The sequence below is a fragment of the Propithecus coquereli genome, unplaced genomic scaffold (assembly GCF_000956105.1).
Source record: "Propithecus coquereli isolate 6110/MARCELLA unplaced genomic scaffold, Pcoq_1.0 Scaffold6, whole genome shotgun sequence".
NCBI classification, from domain to species: Eukaryota; Metazoa; Chordata; class Mammalia; order Primates; family Indriidae; genus Propithecus; species Propithecus coquereli.
Window position 1 is genome coordinate 82,667 of NW_012151951.1, and position 9,685 is coordinate 92,351.

Here is a 9,685-nt window from a genome sequence, read left to right on the forward strand (position 1 = left end):
TCTTAATAGGAAGAATACAGTAGTTCAGGAACTAAGGGGTGGAAAAAGGAGTAGTTCTGTTTGTAATCACTCTCACTGATCCATCTGGGAAATTTGTGCTTCCTGTCCCTACAACTTTGGGATCTGCGGGATGAGAGTTCTTATTGCCCGAAGTGGGGACACTTTCACGAGGGAACACATAAATATTTCCATTCAACCATAAGCTGCGGCTAATATCTGGGTAAGTCAAGCTTATTGTTTATAGGGAACAGCAGGCAAGAAGTGAAGTCACCATATTGACAGGGGCAATTGGCTCTGATTATCAGAAGAATGAAGAACTGAAGTTACAAAATGGGAAAAGAAAGGAATCTGGCACCCAGGTGATGTACGTAGGTGCCTCTCGGTACTTTCTTGACCAATTGTGACAGTAAATGAATAATGCAGCAACCCCATCCTGAGCGTTTGTTGTGATCAGGGGCTCAGACCCTTCAGGGGTGATGGTTCAGGCCCAGAGTTAAGCAATTGAGACTAGCAGAAGTGCTAGCCAAGTGTGAGAAGAATCTGGGATAGATAATAGAGGAGGGGAGACATCAGTATTACTCACCATCCAAAGACTGGTTGTAGATTAACCTTCCTTTTGTTAAATTTTCCCCAGGAAGATAGGATACTAGATTCTGGAGATGCTGCTCCTAGCATATGAATGAGAGAGGATTCAAGCAGCACAAGCAGCACTGTGATGTGCCACCAAGATCTCTCTTTAAGGAAGGACTTGTCCAGCCTCTCTGCAAGTGCCGTTGACAAACAGCCTTTAGTTCTCAGGAATTTCTTCAACTTTCATGAATTTCTTTGTTTCTGAGAGCAGGTCAGTGATTGAGACCAGGGTACGAAGTCCTGGCCATTTTGGTCCAACGTAGGACGACTCTGATGGGCTGTTTTATCTCTCAAACTTCCCAAAGGATGGATAAAGCTATCATCGGGCCAGCATCAGAGCTCAGCTTCTCCCTCTGCCCAATCCTGCCTCTTCTCCCTCTCTTCTACAGATATTGATCCCAAAGGCACTCCCTATTAAACGTTCTGCACATTAAATTCCATCTCAAGGATGGCTTCCAAAGAACCCAACCCAAATAAATTTGGGAACTTGGAAAAGTTGATGAACTCTTCTGTATCTCAATTTCCTTATCTTATAATGATAAACCCTCTGTCATAGAGTTTTAAGAATTTATGTGCTAATCCTTGAACAGTACCTGATACATGGTAATTCAGCAAATGCTAGCCATTGTTAATTGACAAGCAGGATTATTTTAAGGATAAAGTAAGAAAAAAGAGGTGAGACTATTGTGCAAATATTTATTGATTAATATTCATATAAATAACAGTTTTATCTTATGTTAACATCTTTTTTTCCTGATGCAAAAGCTAGAAGTAATTTTATGCTCTTAGGAATATTTTATTTGCCTCTATTGACTCTACTCTTACATTTCCCATGGTTACAGGTACTTGGAATAACTGATTTCTTTCATACATTAAACACTGTGAAATGAATAGGATGTAACCAATCTTATAGATACAACAGTGACTAGATAGACATTCAAACCATAGGTACTCAGCAGAGGTTCTATAAAAAAAGGAAGTGTTTTCACTGCTGAATTTCCAGTACTGCAAACAATATAAATGTTAAACAATAACACAGTGTTAGTTTATTTTTTTAACTCTAAAAAAGAATAACTCTGTTGCACCAATTCAGCTAATAATTTGAACACTCATGTTCCTGATCTCATTCTAGGAATGAAGGATATAAATATGTGCCAAAAAGATTCTTACTCTTTAGAACTGTATGGATATGTACATTTTCTCATCTCCTGGTAATTCTTACCAATATGGTCATTGAGGAGTCAAATAACCAAGAAAGGAGTCTTTTGCTTTAAATAATAACATAAGAGCAGGCATCTATGAAGCACTTACTATGTGACAGACACCGTGTTAATTGCTTTATTAATGTTTAGTTTAAGCCAACTTGATAAATATTTATGAAACAGCCTCTGTGTACCAGGCACATAGAGAACAACAGTACAACAGTTGACAAGTTAAGCACGTTGCCTGTCCTCACAGAACGTATTGCCTAGTCGGGAAGACAAATAGTTAAATGTACTATTACAGTATAAAATAAATGCTATATTATGGAAAGAAAAGGGTAGTGTTGGACAAAAAAGGACGTAGAAGGAAGGCCCAAACTACTTTTGTGAGGTCAGGGAAAGTTTTCCAGAAAAAGTGATATCTAAACTAAAACCTGAAATATAAGCAGGAGTTGGCTGAGTTAAGAGATTGAAGGCATCCCAGGAGGAACAGCATGCGCAAAGAAGCAGAGGAACCAGGCAGATTTCATCAAGCTGGAAAAAACTATGGTCAGTAGGAAGTGGTGAAAAGGAGTCTGAGAAGTAAACAGAGGACCAGTCAGGCATGAAGGACCTTGAATACCTATGAAATGGTACCTGTGAAAGTTCCCTCTCTTTTTACCTAAGGTGATGGGAAGCCATTACAAGGTTTTTAGCAGGCAGACAGATGACTTACTGTGCATTCATTTGAAAAGTTTTATACTGACTACTTTATAGGTTATAGAGGGAAGCAAGACCAGAGGTAATGAGGAGGCTGTTAAAATCATCTGTGTGTTAGAGGTTAGTAGTTTGGATTAGGGGAACTTTGGGGATGGCAAGGTGTGTACAGTCGCAAAGCATATTTAGGCAACAGCAATAATAGTGCTTAAGGAGTGGTAGGATGTGGTAGCGAGGCAAAGAGTGAAAAGGACTGCTACACCCAGTTCTGCAGGTGTGCACGGGGTGCACAGGTGTGCAACCCTTGCACAGGGTTGGCTGCCCAGGAGATGAGTAGGTGCTGAAATCTCCTTTGAGCCCAGCTCACCTGATTGTGTGCTCTGCTGTGGCCTGTGTCTGCCAGGAGGGAGGAGGATTTTTCTAAGTCACACAAAGTTTACATACAGGCTGTTGATGGCCTTGGGGTATGTCAACTGTAATGCCAAGGTTTCTGGTTTGGACAATTAAATTACTGGTCATACCACTTGCTTGGAAACAGAAGGTGCTGTGGGGAGGAAAGTAATGAATGCAGTTTATACTTAAATCCTACTAAAAATCTTATGAAGTAATATTAAGCCCATTTTATAAAAGGAATTGAATCTTGGAGAAGTAGGTGTCTTTCTTGAGGATCTATACTTAGTAAATGCTGAAGCTGGGATTCAGATCTTTATACTATATTTTTTTCATTCCTCATATTTTCTAAAAAATAAAGACAGACAACAATCACATTAACATATTATGAGGACTACTCTATTATGAAAATGGATTAATATTGCATTTGGAAATGAATAATTGCTAAGTCATTTGTATATTTAACTTTTGAATATCTGGTAATTATTAATTATCAGAAATATCTTTGCCTATAAGCTTTCTTTTCCCTGTTCCTCTCTTCATTCTTGATGTTCTGTTGATCTTCTAAAGCCTAAAGTTTTCTCTAAAGCCTTTTCTCTTCTCTGTCTTTGAAGCTCCAACTGCAGTCTTACCTCCTCCAAGAAATGATTCTGAACACCCTGCATCATATAAACATTCCTCTCACGAGCACCCTGGGCCTCTTATATATACGTACCTCTTTCACTTGAATCATCACATTACCCTAATAGTTAGTTTACTTTTAGTTTCATATTCCTAGTACCTGGCACGTAGTTACTATTCAGTAAAGGGTGTTTGGTAGAATATTGTGTGAGTGAACCGCTTCTGAAGACCACTTCTTCTAATAAGCCTTCATTGATTTAGCCAGTCTATTCCCTAGTCTTAGGACTTTCTGATGGCCGAACATAAAACTGAACTGGGGATTTTTAAAAATGCAGATTTTGAGACTCCAGTCCAGACTTACTGAATCTGAGTCAAGGCCAACGTATCTGGACCTTGAAAATGTTTCCCCTATGACTCTACTGTTGCCACCCACCAGCAGTCTAATACAACCCTCCTATCAACATGTGCTTGTAGTTGTTATATTTTGTATGATATTTGTGTCATATATTTGTTATATCTTCATTAAAGAATTTTGTGGTAATTATCTGTATCTAAACTTTTTGATATAATGCCAGATACCCAGCAGGGTGATATATGTGCTTGTTCATAGTCCCTGGAGAGGACTTTCCTATGTCTCACATCTTAAATTTATTATGTTACTTAGAGTCCTTTCAATTTAGGACAGTTGCATGCCACACTTTGTATACTAAGTGAAATCTATATAAACATACACATGAAGCAGAAGCAGTTATATTTTCTACCTGTTGGTAAAATATATATTTTTATATGATTATATTACTGTTTACTATTTTAGAAAATATAAAAAAAATTTTTATCTTGCCATCTGTTATGTACTTTAGAAATCTGGCCAACACAGAATCCATCTGGGTTAAGGCCAGCAGAACTGTTTCACTTTTGCCTTGTTTGTGTATTAACAACACAGCTAATGTCAACATGGCTTTATTTGCTCTTGCTCCAAAAGAGCTGACCAGAATCCAGGTAGATACTTTATAAATCATCTACATTTTTCTTCTGCATCATTAAGAAAGTGTTGACATTTTTAAAAGGAAGGTGTTTTTCAGACTACAGTAATTCTAACATTGGGCACCAAAATCATATTTAAGTTGACATTACTCATTTTCTAAAATGCTATGTGCCAAATCCCCCATTTCTTTTTCAACAAGCATGGTTCAATTAAATGAGAGAGTTGACCTGACTTAACCTCATAAACTTCAGTGTCTTGACATTTTGCCGTGGGAGCATATTATCATTGATAGGGAATATTTTCTGTTTTTTGTTCACATTTCCTTTATTAGTAGCCTAGAAAACCTAGTATTTTTTGATGCAATAAATGTCTTTGTGTCAATAATGTAATCATAGATTTCTGATAATTCCTCAACACTTCAACTAATGTGATGTCATGATCTTACAAAATCTCTTTATACTCTCATCATACTTTCAGATCTAAGATTTATCACTTGTGCTTTCTTCTACAAGTACGCTGCTTCCTAGAGTTGAGATCTCTTAGGCAGTTCATGATAATTTCAACATCCCAAGATTTTGCTATGCCTTCTTTTGTGGCAGTGATCACAAAGCGATCATTGGATCACTCAACAGTGATATTTCCCAAATAATCTCACAGAAGCCTTATAAAATGTAAGCATACTTCTGGAACAAGTTACTTTCTTTTTACCCATTGTTTGACGGTATTTCCTATGTGGGTTGAGTCACTGAACCTGTCCCTGCTGCGTTCATTGTCCAATCATGTCATGATTTTGTCATCCAATTGCCTATCTCACAGCGTTGATGTCCCTGCCTTCATTCTTCCTAATTCTATTCCATCCTCTATACAACTGCCATGATAATTTCTTCAAGCATCATGTTTAGGTAATTCTCTTTCAAGCTCTACAAAGATGCCTTCTTTTTAAATCAAATCTATATTTCTGAGTCTATACTTTAGAGCTGTCTATCAATAGGCTGCCTGAAGGCCATCCTACTTCATTTGTTGTTGCCTAGCATGAGCTCTTGGTTCCTACGCATTACATTTCTCTTTATGTTTCTGAACTTGTTCTCACCCTTTATACCTTCTCTCATGTTAAATGCATTCCATTTTAATCACCTCCTTGTTCTGTACTCCTTCAACAATTATATTTAGTAGCTACGGGACAGCTGAATTTCTGAAAATATTTGTGGGACTCTAAAGTTATCAATGCAAATCACATTTTGAATTCACTACAGGAAGTACAATATTTAAAATAACCTTCCTAAAAATTACTCTATGTAAGAAAGTAAAAGATCCCTTTTAAAAAGTAAAATATTATAATATCTAGTAGTTTTTTCTTTCTGTTAATCTGTAGCTTTGCTTTCCAAGTTTTCCTATAAATAAAGATCACAGAATAATAGAAGTTCAGTCTCAGGTGATCACTTAGTCTTAAGCATTAATTTTAAACCAACCATCATTATAGTTTATATTATATTACATGTTACTTATATGTTGCCTTGTGCTATGATATTAATGTTTGTGTCTCCCCAAAATGCATATGTTGAAACCTAATCACCAATATGATGGTATTAGGAGGTAGGGCTTTTGGGAGGTGATTAGATCATGAAGGCAGAGCCCTTATGAATAGCATTAATGTGCCTATAAAAGAGGCCCCAGAGAGCTGTCTTGCCTCTTCTACCATGTGAGAGCACAATAAGGTTTTGTGAGAAAGTGGGTCCTCATCAGACACCAAATCTGCTCATGCCTTGATCTTGCACTTCCCAGCCTCCGGAACTATGAGAAATAAGTTTCTGTTGTTTATAAACTACCCAGTTTATGATATTTTTTTACAACAGCCTGAATAGACTAAGCTAGCTTGCAATTGATTTTTTTAACCTTTCATATCTTGTTTCCCTACTTACTACTCCTGTGTTTTCTTTCTCAGTTAATGGCACTTTCATCAATTCAGTGATCCAATCTGGCAACCTAGAAAGTATCAATAGCTCATCATTTACTCAACTCAATGCTATAATCTCTCCCACTAGACTGTGATCCCTTGAGAGTATGAGTAGCACTTGTTCAAAATCCTATCTCTACTACCTAGCACAGTACTTGGAACATAGGAGATAGTCAATAAATACTTGAATTAATGAATGAGACTAACCCATCTCTCCTCCCTATATCTAAACCATTATGAAGTACTTCTGATTTTACCCTCTAAAGAGTTATTTAATCTGTTCTCTCTTCTCACCCCTCTTTTCTTCAGGCCTTTATTATCTCTTATCTAGATTTATTGAATTAGCAACATTCCAGACCTAAGGACTTGATTGGGCCACAAGAGAGGAAACCAGAAATGCCAAAGATGTATCTTTAGCCTCTTATGTATGTGAATGTTGTGCTAATTCAATAATGAATGGATAACAATTTGCCCCCTTGACAGATGTGGTGAGAATAACTGATACTTTTAACTCTTTGCCAATGATACTATCATATAGATAAATCACAAGAAATCAGTTTATTTAGGTGTATTGTAATAATGGTTAATGGATAGTTTTGCCTTCAAGCATGGAATCAATCTAAGAAAAATCTGAAAAGCTTTTTAAATTCGTGTCAATGTCATCACAGAGGCTCTCTTTTAGATAAAATTGATGTTTACCCATAAAGTAATAATATTGCATTGTGAGAGTTTTAACGCATCCTTAACAACCTCTCTTACCATCTTAGAAGCACTGCTGGATACATCTGTTCCAGATGATGTGGTTTCAACACTGAAAGGTTCTTCAAGGTAGCATGCAACACAAAAACTAGCACTGCAAATCCCTGGTTTGATTTGTTAAGGAGCTTTAGAATAACCTAGATGTCATCCACATAGACAATACAGATACAATTTAAAGTTCTCCTGTGTGACTAGTCATTCAACATAGATTAGATTTTAAACTTAATAGCTATGTGAACGCCAACAACATATCCAAATGATCTATGTGCTGCTCTTTAGGAAGTATTTTAATATCTAATATGATCAGTGCACATTATTGTTTCAATCCCATATTTGCATCAAAGCATTTGTAAAGTCTTTCAGTATTTCAATTCCTATTCAATACTTCCTGAATTACACTTTTGTTTAAATAGTTCTATGCTTTTAATTTATTTACCTGGGAAATAAAGTGTTAAATCTTTTAACACTTCATGTCCATTTTCTTCCTGGGGAAAGTAAGCATACATAGCCACATCACTAAATAATAAATAAAACATATGGAGAAACCAGCAGTAAGAGTGAGATGTAAAGATGTAAAGATGAGGAAGAAAGGTGAGATATAACCTATACATATTCTCAGGTAGACATCAGAGGCCAAACAGGCAAAGAGACAGAGTAATTGTTTACTAGATGTCAGCAAAAGAAAAGAAGTCCAAAAACTGGAGAATCAAATCTGGAGCCAAGTGTATAACTACGTTTACTAGGGTTACTGACTGTTACCTTAACCAAGATAAAGGAAGGCATCAGGAATTCAGTCAAAACTAGGATTAAATGGTATAAAATAATCAATAAAATACTATCTTACCTGATTGAAGAATAATAGAATTATGGGTCAGAAAATAAAAGAACTGAAATCACAGGAAAAAAATCAATATTCTACTATTAGCATTACTATAATTACTATCACTACTACATCAACACTTATCTAGATGTATGTTCACTGGAATGCACACAATGGAATGCCTAGATTTTTGATGGTGTTCTGTGTACCTGCTTTACATGTCAGAAACACTCATCAGGCCCAGACACCTGCCACTATATAGCAAAGTTGTCTCAGTATTTTCTTTGCATTTAAAATCCCTTAGAGTGGCATTTTTGTTATTCTCTTTTTTTACAGTTAAGATGAAATAGAATCCACTTGACACAGAAAAGTTTCAACATACTTACACTGAGATAGAAAGAAGAGTGGCAGAAACAGAGGGGATATCTACACTCAGGAACACAGGGAAGGGAGAGAGTACAATGAAGGAGATAAAGAAGGAATGGTCACAGAGTTGGAGAGAACTTAAAGAATACAGTCCTGTTGAAATGAAAAGAACAGCTATTAAATGAAGTAGAAACGCGCGAAAATGAGAAGTACTTAATTCTATCAAATGCTATCGAGGAAAGAAGAATAGTGAGTTTGGTAATTAAGAAGACATTGGTGACTGGAGAGAGCTGAAGTAATAGTAATTAATGTCTATTGAGTATGTTCTACGTGGTGGTCATTATTTTAAGAACGTTACATGTAATATCTACATTAATCTTCATGACAATCTTAACAAAATTAGGAGGTAGGTACTAGTACTACTTTCATTGTATACATGAAATAATTTAAGCACAAAGAGGTTCAGTTACTTACATAAGCATATGACAGTAATGGAGAAGTCATGGTTCAATCCTCACAGTCTAGCTTTAGAACCTAGACTTTTAATGGAGGTTGATTTGAATTAGGTTGAATCTGAATTAGGTGCCAAAGTCCTGGAGAAAACGTGAGCATGAGCTAGAGATGTCAATAGAAGATGACATGGTAAGTGAGGAGAGATTCTTGTAACTGAAGAGAGTGGACTGCAAAGGAGAGAGTGGTTGAACAGCTATAGAATGAGAGTCTAGCAAGCTAGTAGGGAGCAAGAGCATGCAGATTTTCCCCTCCTTTAAGAATGAATGGCTTGGCCTGACTGGGTTGGGAAGAAAGTGTGATTCTCAAAGAAAACAAATGATTCAATTAAGATGCAGAGGGAAAGACTATTAAAGATAAGAAAGGATTTGTTTTGTAGGCCATAGTGATTAGCCTTGCCAAAAATACCAACAGGGCCAGATACTACAGAGATATTTTAAAGTAATAATCTCAATCCCTTGAGGTAATCAGTGCTAGCCATTTGGAATGTATCCTTCTTTTTTTTTTTAATTTTTTTTTTTTATTTCAGCATATTATGGGGGTATAGATGTTTAGGTTGCATATGTTGCCCTTGCCTCCCTCTCCCCCCCTAAGTCTGAGATTCAAATATGTCCATCTTTCGGGTGGTGCGCATCGCACTCTTTGTGTATGCATATACCCATCCCCTCCCCCCTCCCCCTGCCCAACATCCAATAGATGTTATTCTTATATGTGCACTTATGTGTTGATCAGTTAATATCAATTTGATGATG